The sequence below is a fragment of the Symphalangus syndactylus genome, chromosome 14 (genome assembly GCF_028878055.3).
Source record: "Symphalangus syndactylus isolate Jambi chromosome 14, NHGRI_mSymSyn1-v2.1_pri, whole genome shotgun sequence".
Classification (NCBI taxonomy): Eukaryota; Metazoa; Chordata; class Mammalia; order Primates; family Hylobatidae; genus Symphalangus; species Symphalangus syndactylus.
In genome coordinates this window covers 108,628,188-108,640,752 of record NC_072436.2, presented here as the reverse complement: position 1 = coordinate 108,640,752, position 12,565 = coordinate 108,628,188, and the positions used below count along the sequence as shown (strand labels likewise).

Sequence of the window (12,565 nt, the reverse complement as noted above, 5' to 3'; positions counted from 1 at the left end):
CAGGAGGGCAAGGCTGCAGTGAGCTATGATCACACCACTGCACTCTAGCCTGGGCAACAGAGTGAAACCCTGATTCTAAAAATAAACACAAAAAAGGGAGGTGGAGCATAACTCCCCATGCCTTAAGTATGGACTGCACAGAATGACTTCCTTACAAAGAGCACAGAGGGAGGGAAAGAGCAACTCTACAGTGAGAAACTTGATAAACACGACCTCAACCAGGTGATCAAGGTCAACATCAACCATGATAAGTCATGTCAACAGTATGCACTGGTATCACGTGATAAAAATGGCATTTTACCACTATCAAGTTTCTTCCAAAAATCCATAACCTCAGCTAATCATGAGAAAAACACCAGACAAATCTCAGTAGAGGGCCGTGATGCAAATTGCCTGACCAGTACTTCTCAGAACTGTCATCAAAAACAAAGAAATTCTGAGTAACTGTCACAGCGAAGAGGACCCTAAGGAGACATGACAACTAAATGTAGTTGGTATCCTGGATGGGATACTGGAACGGGAAATCTGTCACAAGGTAAAAACTAAGGAAATCCGAATAAAGTATGGGCTTCAGTTAATGCACCAATATTAGATCGTTGATTGTAACAAATGCACCACACTAATGTAAGCTGACAGGGGAAACTGAGTCAGGATGTATGAGGACACTGTACTACCTTCACAATTTTTGTAAAATATAAAACTATTCTTTTTTTTTTTTTTTTCTTTGAGATGGAGTTTTACTCTTGTTGCCCTGGCTAGAGTGCAGTGGCGCGATCTCGGCTCACTGCAACCTCCACCTCCCGGGTTCAAATGATTCTCCTGCCTCAGCCTCCCGAGTAGCTGGGATTACAGGCACCTACCACCATGCCTGGCTAATTTTTGTATTTTTAGTAGAGATGGGTTTTCGCCATGTTGGCCAGGCTGGTCTCAAACTCCTGCCCTCAGGTGATCCACCTGCCTTGGCCTCCCAAAGTGTTGGGATTACAGGTGTAAGCCACTGTGCCCAGCTAAAACTATTCTTAAAAAATTTACTTTATTTAAAAAAAAAAAAAGGAAAAAGTGACCATTTTTTAATCTCTCAAAAATATACCATTAACCTAAACCCTTAAAATATTTACATTCAGGCTGGATGCAGTGCCTCACACCTGTAATCTCCGCACTTTGGGAGGCTAAAGAGGGAGGATCATTTGAGCCCAGGAGCCTAGGCAACATGGCAAAACCCCACCTCTACAAAAATACAAAAATGAGCCGGGGGTAATGGCATGTCTGTAGTCCCAGTTACTCAGGAGGCTGAGATAGGAAGATCACTTGAGCCCAGGAGGTTGAGGCTGCAGTGAGCTGATTGTGCCACTGCACTCCAGCCTGGGCAACAGAGCAAGATCCTGTCTCAAAATAAAATAAAATAAAATAAAATAAAATAAAATAAAATATTTGCTTTCAAAAGGAGCTTCAGAATAGACCACATGAATAAAATATAGCAAGAGCTGCAGATAAATAGATTTCTCTAGAGAATATGAAAATAATACCCAGTACCTATTCAATGATACGAGGAACATGCAGAGGGGAGGGAAATAATTCCAATCAGTCTCCTGCTGCAGAAACCATAAACATAAAAATAGAAGTATGCTATGAATCTCCTCTCAAGAATGGGAAGGTGATCTATAGCTTCCAACTAGCATCCGTGCCCCACTGAGATGACATTCTTTCCAGAGGGGGAAAAATGAGCTGCCAGTGAGAAATTGTTCAGATGACTAAGAAAGACACCATCTCAGGAACTTCCAAATTGAGTTTGACTGTTAGTCAATGTGTTGGGTAGTTGTTATATGTCATTCCTTCTCCAGAAGATGGAGCTTTAGTCTAAAATAATGATGTAAGACAAGCCGGCAAGCTGGGTCCAGAATTATAGAATTCAAAGAAAATGTATAAAACGTGGTCACTATCAAGAGGTTTCAAAAGCATTTTAAATCTCCTTGCAGACGGGTTCATTTGACCCGATTCTCCTACTCATTATGAGTATCCATTGCTTCAACTGTTTTCATCCAGGCAAAAAGGAAAATTTCAGTGGGAGTCATAAAAATGATTATGTATCATCTTATTTTTATTTGGTTATTTCTCTTCCCAAAAGTCTAAAGGCTCACTATTATCTTGTAGCGCAGTTCATATGTTGATGCAGGTGACATTATTTATTTGTTTATTTATTTTGAGATGGAGTTTCGCTCTTGTTGCCCAGGCTGGAGTGCAATGGTGTGATCTCAGCTCACCGCAACCTCCGCCTCCCAGGTTCAAGCGATTCTCTTGCCTCAGCCTCCCGAGTAGCTGGGATTACAGGCATGCACCACCATGCCTGGCTAATTTTATATTTTTAGGAGAGACGGTGTTTCACCATGTTGGTCAGGCTGGTCTCGAACTCTAGACCTCAGATGACCCACCCACCTCAGCCTCCCAAAGTGCTGGGATTACAGGCTTGAGCCACCACACCCAGCCGAGGTGACATTTAAGCTCACTGTTGCAGTGAATTTATGATGCAGATAGGAGTTGCATGAATTTTTTCCAAAATATTCAGATATAAAATTCATTTCTTTTTGTCTAAAACAAATCAATCTGACTTAGCCCCCATGTCAGCCATAATTTTTCTCACGTCTCGCCTCCATATATAAAGCTCTAGAGAGGAACTGATTAGCGTGAAAGGAAAATAAATCTTGGGACCCCAAAATCACTAAGCCAAAGGGAAAGTCAAGCTGAGAACTGCATAGGGCAAACCTGCCTCCCACTGTTTTCCTCAAAAAGATAAAAGCTACATACCGGCCAAGCTCGGTGGCTCACCCCTGTAATCCTAGCACTTTTTGAGGCCCAGCACTTTGGGAGGCCGAGGCAGGTGGATCACGATGTCAAGAGATCAAGACCATCCTGGCTAACACATTGAAACCCCATCTCTACTAAAAATACAAAAAATTAGCTGGGCATGGTGGCACGAGTCTGTAGTCCCAGCTACTCGGGAGGCTGATGCAGGAGAATCGCTTGAACCCAGGAGGCAGAGGTTGCAGTGAGCTGAGATCTCACCACTGCATTCCAGCCTGGGTGACAGAGCGAGACTCCATCAAAAAAAAAAAAAAAAAAAAAAAGGCTACGTATCTCCCTCAAAAGGAATTTCCTTGTGGACAAAAGATAGAATTCAAAGTCATCCCCCTGCTCACTGAGATAAATGTATGTCCGATTGCCACCTTTGGAGAGACTAACCAGAAACTCAAAAGAATGCAACCATTTGTCTCTTATCTACCTATGACCTGGAAGCCCCCTCCCTGCTTCGAGTTGTTCCACCTTTCTGGATGGAACCAATATATATCTTACATTCATTGACTGATGTCTCACATCTCCCTAAAATTTTTAAACCAATCTGTGCCCTGACCACCTTGGCACATGTCATCAGGACCTCCTGAGGCTGTGTCACCGGCGCACACCCTTAACTTTGGCAAAATAAACTTTCTGAGTTGACTGAGACCTGCCTCAGATATGTGGGGTTCACATTGGCATACCTCAATTCACATGCTCATCTTTGAGCTTATCATGGTCACCTTAATGGTGGTCCCGTGAGAAGCCAAGCTGGACCATGTGCCCATACCTATGTGTAGCCAGCAATGTGGGGCGATATATTAGCCACTACCTACCTGCCCTAAGGTCAAATACTCTCAACAGAATTGAATTCTGCTGAGCATGGTGGCTCACACCTGTAATCCCAGCACTTTTTGAAGCCAAGGAAGGAGGATCACTCGAGGCCAGGAGTTCAAGACCAACCTGGCCAACACAGGGAGAACCCCCATCTCTACAAACACTTTTTAAGCCGGGCGTCATGCCTCACGCCTGTAATCCTAGCACTTCGGGAGGCTGAGGGGGGCGGACCACGAGGTCAGGAGTTCGAGACCAGCCTGGCGAACACAGTGAAACCCCATCTCTACCAAAAATACAAAAAAATTAGCCGGGTATGGTGGCGGGTGCCTGTAATCCCAGCTACTTGGGAGGCTGAGGCAGGAGAATTGCTTGAACCTGGGAGGTGGAGGTTGCAGTGAGCCGAGATTGCGCCACTGCACTCCAGCCCGGCTGACAATGCGAGACTCCATCTCAAAAAAAAAAAATAAATAAATAAACATTTTTAAAAACTAGCTAGGCATGGTAGCACACACTTATAGTCCCAGCTGCTTGGGAGGCTGAGGTGGGAGGATACCTTGAGCCTTGGAGGTCGAGGCTGCAGTAAGATGTGATCACACCACTGCACTCCAGCCTCAGCAATAGAAGAAGAACCTATCTCAAAAAAAAAAAAAAAAAAAAAGATTGAATTCTGTTAGCTGAGAAGAAGAGAGAGAAAAGGATGTTTTTAGATAGTAAACAGTGTCCACTGTAGGTATCAGTTAGCTATTGCTGCATAACCAACGGCTCCAAAACTTGATCATAATGAGCTATGATTGGGCTGAAGCAATCCTCCTGCCTCAGCTTCCCAAGTAGCTGGGATGACAGGTGGGTGCAACCACACCCTGCTAATTTTTTAATTTTTCTAGAGCTTCGTTGCCCAAGCTGGTCTTGAACTGGTGGCCTCAAGTGATCCTTCTGCCTTGGCCTCCAAAAGTGTCAGATTACAGCTATGAGCCATCACATTTAGCCTTGAAGCAAATCTTGATGAGCAACCTATTTTAGCTATTTCACAGTCTCACCTGCTAAGGCAAGGATTTCCTGGAATGAGCAGCTAAGTGTTTTATGCTTGGTCCCTATCCTATTTAATATAAGGATATTGAAAAGTATTCCTGATCTCAGTATGGTTTAATTCAGGAATAAAAAATTATGTCTGTTGGGCCAGGCATAGTGGCTCACACCTGTAATCCTAGCACTTTGGGAGGCCAAGGGGGGCAGATTGCTTGAGCTCATGAGTTCGAAAGCAGCCTGAGCAACACGGTAAAACCCCGTCTCTACAAAAAATACAAAAATTAGCCAGGCATGGTAGTGCATGCCTGTAGTCCCAGCTACTCAGGAGGTTGAGGTGGGAGGATCGCTTGAGCCTGGGAGGCAGAGGTTACAGTGAGCTGAGACTGCGATAAAGCCAGGCTTTGTCTCCAAAAAAATATAAAAAATTACGTCTGTTTCTGTTCTTATATTTATTCAATGTGTTTTATTTAGTTACTACTTTTCTCTAACTCTGGCTCTCTCTGGGTGAGATACTCCATGACCTTACTTATAAGCACGAGATGATTTTGAACTGCAAACAAATGGGTTTAAATCAAGGCAAAACAGTTAACATTGAAAAAGCTAGCTAAATTCTAAGTCGAGAATTAGTTGAAAGGCCTGATTTCACTATTTCTGCAACCAGGACACAGACTCCCACACAACCTCTTTTTAAAAAATTGCTTTATCTTCAGAAAAGCCAGTTTTCTCAACCAAAGTTCAGTATATTTTTACAGTAACACTGTAAAAAGCACTGACAATGACAGATTCCAAAGAAAATGAAGCAAGATATAAAACTTAGATTACTACTCATTGAACATATGGCTAGACACTTTATTTAAAGGAAAGGACAAGGAATTCAGAAAGGCTATAATTAGAAAGAGGCTTCACGCACTGCTCACAAGAACAAGAAGCTTTGCCAGGGCCTTGCACAGCTAAGACAATGGCCCTTGACGTTTTGGAAAATGGCCACATTGTACCGGGTCAATCAATGTGAAAAGGTACACTCCATGAGCAGAAAATTGTGTAATGTGACCTGTGTCTTTGTTTTCTATTGACACAGGTAAGATAATGGGCTGTGTTTTCTTTGTTGCTATGACGATCGTTTCCCTCTGTAGGACGGATAACCGGGCAGGGATCTGCTGGGTTCAGCCAATGTGATGAGCGGAAGTGGGAAGAAATCAGTCTTCTGTGCGGATAGCATCAGGAAACCCGTCCAATCCCACTCTTCTCTGTTCCATTCTTCATACCGAAACCAGTGTCATCTTCAATGAGATAAAGCATATCTGTATCATACCCCTGTTTACAAAAAACCATCACTGCTGTCTCCGCTGCATTTGTCTTAATCGCATAACCCGGCTTCTAGTTCTTGGGCCAGTTTTACCATATGCCGGTTCCCCCGGACCCGTTTCTCCCACTGGAAGCCTTTGTCTGTCTGCACAGCTCTGACCTCTGCCTGTGTTGCTCTTTCCCCAGAGCCTTGCCTGGCTGACTTCTACTCCTCCCTCATGTGGCAGGAAATCTCACCTTTGCAGAAAGACCTTCCATGCCAACCTACACAGCAAAGGTCTTCTCCCAGCCCATGCCCCTTTCAACTCTCAGCTCCTCACTTGTTTTCATCATAACAATTACCCCAAATGATAATGATTTTTTTTTTTTTTTTTTTTTTTTTTTGAAACAGAGTTTTGTTCTGTTGCCCAGACTGGAATGCAGAGGCGTTATCTTGGCTTACTGCAACCTCCCACTTCGTGGGTTCAAGCAATTCTCGTGACTCAGCCACCTGAGTAGCTGGGATTACAAGTGTGTGCCACCATGCTCAGATACTTTTTGTATTTTTAGTAGAGTTGGGGTTTCATCATGTTGGCCAGGCAATTACAGGCGTGAGCCAATGCGCCCAGTTACAATGGATCTTATGTATCTGACCACTTACCTGTTTTGTCCTTCCTTCCTAGTAGAACTGGACTCCCATGCAAGTGGAGACCCAGTCAATCTTGTTCACTGCAATCTCCCCAGGGCCCGCCACATCTAAAATACATATTTTCTGATACATGAATGATAACAATTCTTTCTTTTTTTTTTTTTGAGACGGAGTCTCGCTCTGTCACCCAGACTGGAGTGCAGTGGTGCAATCTTGGCCCACTGCAATCTCTGCCTCCCAGATTCAAGTGATTCTCCTGCCTCAGCCTCCCAAGCAGCTGGGAGTACACGTGTGTGCCACCACGCCCAGCTAATTTTTTGTATTTTTAGTAGAGAGGGGGTTTCACTGTGTTAGCCAGGATGGTCTCCATCTTCTGACCTCATGATCCGACCGCCTCAGCTTCCCAAAGTGCTGGGATTACAGGCGTGAGCCACCGCGCCTGGCCAAGGTCAGGAGTTCTAAACCAGCCTGGCCAACATGGTGAAACTCCCTCTCTACTTAAAAAAAAAAAAAAAAAAAAAAAAAGCCGGGCGTGGTGGCACATGCCTGTAATTCCAGCTACTCAGGAGGCTGAGGCAGGAGAATCGCTTGAACCCTGGAGGGCGAGGTTGCAGTGAGCCAAGATCACACCACTATACCCCAGCCTGGGCAACAAAGCAAGACTCCATCTCAAAAAAACAAGAATAAAAATCACTTTCTCTCTCTCTCTCTCTCTCCATATATATATATATATATTTTGAGACAGGGTCTCGCTCTATTGCCCAGGCTGGAGTGCAGAGTGGCATGAGCTTGACTAAGTGCAGCCTCAACCCCCTGGGCTCAAGTGATCCTCTCACCTTAGCCTCCTGAGTAGCTGGGACTATAGGCAACGCACCATCATGCCTGGCTAATTTTGTTCATTTTTCATAGAGACAGGGTCTCACTATGTTGCCTAGGCTGGTCTCAAATTCCTGGCCCCAAGTGATCTTCCCACCTTGGCCTCCCAAAGTTCTGGGATTGCAAGAGTGAGCCACTACGCTCGGCCTTAGCTTCATTATTAATTTGGAAGGATTTTACATCTGTTTCCCAACTGATGGGAGTAAAGACATGCCCTTGCTATGTAGGTCTAAGAAGCAGCCGCAGATGTGGCTTACATACCCCCAGCCCCCCTTCCTTCCTCTCTCAGCTGCTGTTCCTTGGACCATACCTGCCCCCCATCCCCACGTCCTCTTCTCTCTGCCCAAGGGCCTGGGTCTTGGCTGTTTTCTATTTTAAGCCAGGCTCCAACTGTTTACTTCTCTTGTTCTATAATGATTTCTTTCTTTCCCAGAGACATGTGACATTTTTCAGCTCCTTATTCTTTTTTCAAGGGCCTTTATCTGCTCCACTCCCGTCTCACCAAGGCCAACCACATTTGTTATCCTCAGAGACATGCTTGCTATCCATTTTACCCTGTGCAGAGCAGCTGGCCCCTACATAAATGAGCTACATTCTCAGCAGCTTTAAGGAAAGAGACTTGAGAGAAGGGGGAACCAAGAAGGTATAAAGTTGGGCACCCCTTCTAATAAGGCTTCGAAAGCAGGGGTCACATGGAAAGCCAAGGACTTTCTTTTTTTTTTCTGAGATGGAGTCTCAGTCTGTCACTGGAATGCAATGGCCTGATCTCAGCTGACTGCAGCCTCCACCTTCCAGGTTCAAGCAGTTCTCCTGCCTCAGCCTCCCAAGTGGCTGGGACTATAGGCACGCACCACCACACCCAGCTAATTTTTGTATTTTTAGTAAACATGGGTTTTCGCCATGTTGACCAGGCTGGTCTCAAACTCCTGACCTCAAGTGGTCCACCCGCCTCGGCCTCCCAAAGTGCTGAGATTATAGGCATAAGCCACCACTCCCAGCCGACTCTGTCTTTAAAAAAAAAAAAATAAATCCGTATTCCTTTTCGTGTTTTTATGGCTCATGGGGTTGTCAGAAAAAGGAAAATTCAAAAGAAACTGTTAACAGTGACCCACAATAGCTACAGTTAGGCACATGGTTTATAAACCTATGACTAGATGGCCGGGTGCAGTGGCTCATGCCTGTCATCCCAGCACTTTGGGAGGCCAAGGTGGGTGCATCACTTGAGGTTAGGAGTTCGAGACCAACGTGCCCAACATGGTGAAACCCCGTCTCTACTAAAAAATAGAAAAATTAGCTGGGCGAGGTAGTGGGTGCCTGTAATCCCGGCTACTGGAGCAGCTGAAGCAGGAGAATTGCCTGAACCTGGGAGGAGGAGGGTGCAGTGAGCCGAGATCATGCCACTGCATTGCAGCCTGGGCAACCAAGCGAGACTCCGTCACAAAAAAACAAACAAACAAACAAAACCTATGCCTATAAACTAAAGCTGCCCCCTTGCCTGTGTGCCTGTGTAGCTGGAACTTGTGAAACGTTTCACTGACAGGTACTGGGTATAAATTTATTTATCTGAGGTAGAATAAAGACAGGCTGGAATCAGCCACCCTCCACCAGGCCCTAAGATGCCTAACCTTTCTCCTGACCCGCTCAGCTGCTCTTTTACCTTATCTTATGTCTACAGTCACTGAGCGCCAATCAGAATCACCAAAATGTAACCCTTGCTTCTCTCCCCTCTTCTCCTACCTTCTGTGCCACACACATCCTCCTGTTTGAAAATGTGTATATATTGTGCCTTGTGCAACCTACTTTGGGACACATTCTTGGTCTATATTGAGTATGTGTTCCCAGGCTTCAGTCCTCCAACTTGTCTCAGAGTAAATCTAACCATGATTTCTCTAAGTTCTAGCGCTTGTAATTTCAGTTTTTGTTTGGCAGGGTCACAGATCTTTTTCCCTCCTCTCCAAAGCTCTTCCCCTAGTCCACCCATCTTTTTTTACCTACAGGTATACTTGCACAGAGAAACCAGAACTAACAAAAATCTATAGTTAGGACCATTATCAATACCCAGTTTCGGAAAGTTTCTGTGGAAACTCCCTATGATCAGACAAAAATACTGGCCTGTGCATAGGAATTCAGTAGTGGCCATTTCAAAAGCAAAGTCTACAGAAAGATGTTAAAATGAAAATAAATACACTAGCAAAAAAACAAACAAATGAACAAACAAAAAAACAGCTCAGCCAGGCGAGGTGGCTCACGCCTATAATCCCAGCACTTTGGGAGGCTGAGGCAGGAGGATCACCTGAGATCAGGAGTTCGAGACCAGCCTAGTCAACATGGTGAAATTCCGTCTCTACTAAAAATACAAAAATTAGCCGGGCTTGGTGGCATGTGCCTGTAATCCCAGCTACTTGGGAGGCTGAGGCAGAAGAATTGCTTGAACCCGGGAGGCAGAGCTTGCAGTGAGCCAAGATGGTTCCATTTGCACTCCAGCCTGGGCAACAAGAATGAAACTCCATCTCAAAAAAAAGAAGGAAAAGAAAAAAAAGAAATAGGCTGAATTCCAAATACAACAAAGACAAATGGAAATTTATAGCCCAGAAACAGGGTAGGGATCCATGAGTGGAAAATTACCAAAAGGAAACATCAGTGGTAAGTGAAGAGGATTCTGGCTAAATGGACCTAACAGGATTCTTGCTGCAGGTAAGCCAGGGTGATCTGGAATGTGATCAGATATCCAGGGTTGAGGATTCTGGCTAAACTGACTTAGCAGGATTCTTGCTAAAATTGGGCGATACAAAAAAAAAAAAAAAAAAAAAATCCATAGAAGTCCAAGAGTTGAGACCTAACTGGGAAGAGGATTTCAATGAATCTCCCTAAAGCTTGGTCAAGGAGAGGCTCTTTGTCAATCCTTAAAACAACTACTCTAGCCAACCACAGTGGCTCATGCCTGTAATCTCAGCACTTTGGGAGGTTGAGGTGGGTAGATCATCTGAGGTCAGGAGTTTGAGACCAGCCTGGCCAACATGGTGAAACCCCATCTCTGCTAAAAATACAAAAGTTAGCTGGATATAAAAGTGTTATTCTCTTTTATAAATGAGAACATTGAGGCATACGGAGGGCTACTAGCTGTGACATTTGGTATACCATGCTTAGCCAGGAGATTTTATGGAGGGAATGGTGGGCGTAGGTCAATCTGCCATACATGCAGCCACTTCTTCCCAGTCAGTGGTCACTTAATCCTCTCCTTGTACCTCAACTTCATTTAGAGGACAATTAACTACTGAAGGAGTGAAAAGGCAATAAGTTATCCTCACCCATCACAAGGGTCATTGCCAACACTCCTACAACAAAAGACAGATTAATAAGAGAAAAACATAACAAATGAATTTAACAAAATTTTGCATAACACAAGAGCCTTCAAAGACCCAGAGGAAACTATTTTTATGCTGAGATTCACTGGAAAACGAACAGTTGGACAAGAAGAGTATGATCTACTGTTAATAAACTGGGGGTGGTGCAGGGCCTCTGGGCATAGAGCAGGATCTCTCTGGAATTGTCACCAGAAAGGGGTCCCTATCCAGACCCCAAGAGAGGGTTCTTGGATTTCATGCAAGAAAGAATTTAGGGCGCGTCCACAGAGTAAAGTGAAAGCAAGTTTACTGGGAAAGTAAAAAAAATAAATGAATGGTCCAGGCATGGTGGTTCATGCCTGTAATCCCAGCACTTTGGGAGGCCAAGGCAGGTGGATCACCTGAGGTTGGAAGTTCGAGACCAGCCTGACCAACATGGAGAAACCCCGTTTCTACTAAAAATACAAAAATTAGCCAGGTGTGGCTCTGGGTGCCTGTAATCCCAGCTACTCAGGAGGCTGAGGCAGGAGAATCACTTGAACCCAGCAGGCGGAGGTTGTGGTGAGCCGAGATTGCTCCATTGCATTCCAGCCTGGGCGACAGAGCAAGACTCCATCTCAAAAAATAAAAAATAAAAATAAAAGAATAGCTATTCCATAAACAGAGCAGCCCCAAGGGCTGCTGGTTGCCCATTTTTATGGTTATTTCTTGATGATATGCTAAACAAGGGGTGGATTATTCATGCTTCCCCTTTTCAGACCATATAGGGTAACTTCCTGACGTTGCCATGGCATTTATAAACTGTCATGGTGCCGGTGGGAGCATATCAGTGAGGACACCCAGAAGTCACTCTCATCGCCATCTTGGTTTTGGGTTTTAGCCAGCTTCTTTACTGGAAGCTGTTTTATCATCAAGGTCTTTATGACCTGAATCTGGTGCCAACCTCCTATCTCATCCTGTGACTAAGAATGCCTTAGCCTCCTGCGAAAGCCACCCAGTAAGTCTCAGCCTCATTTTACCCAGTTCCTATTTAAGATGGAATTGCTGTGGTTCAAGTGCCTCTGACAGAATGAGGATCTTAGGATCTACTTTCAGGCAAGGTAATGCAACTGTGTAACAGATTCTCCTTGCCCACTGCCTCGACAGAGCCAATTTAAATGCATTAAGACAGGGGAATTGCAATAGAGAAAGAGTTTAATTCACACAGAGCCAGCTGTAGAAGAGATCAGAGTTTTATTATTACTCAAATCAGTCTGCCCAGAAACTCAGGGATTGGAGTTTTTAAGGATAATTGGGTGGGTGGACATTTGGAAGGTGGAGTGTGCTGATTGGTTAGGTCAGAGATGAAGTCATAGGGAGTGGAAGCTGTCCTTTTGAGCTGAGTCAGTTACTGGGTGGGGGCCACTAGACCAGATGAGCCAGTCTATCAATCTGGGTGATGCCAGCTGATCCATCAGGTACAGGGTCTGCAAAATATCTCAAACACTGATCTTACGTTTTATGATAGTGATGTTACCCCCAGGAGCAATTTGGAGAGGTTCAGAATCTTGCAGCCTCTAGCTACATGACCACTAAAGCATAATTTCTAATCTTGTGGCTAGTTTGCTGGTCCTGCAAAGGCAGTCTAGTCCCCAGGCCGGAAGGGGGTTTGTTTTGGGACAAGGCTGTTATCATCTTTGTTTCTAGTTAAACTATAAATTAAGTTTCTGCCATAGTTATC

General features: G+C 44.6%; 1 long non-coding RNA gene across 1 annotated transcript in view; it reads right to left on the bottom strand.

Annotated features, from left to right (window-relative positions):
* Positions 1-5,520: 5,520 nt before the first annotated feature.
* LOC129461716 (uncharacterized) overlaps positions 5,521-12,565 on the bottom strand; it is a 35,588-nt gene continuing 28,543 nt past the window's right edge. The window contains exon 4 of the long non-coding RNA XR_010115783.1: positions 5,521-5,972. This is a non-coding gene — a long non-coding RNA (uncharacterized lncRNA). The remainder of the gene's footprint in view (positions 5,973-12,565) is intronic.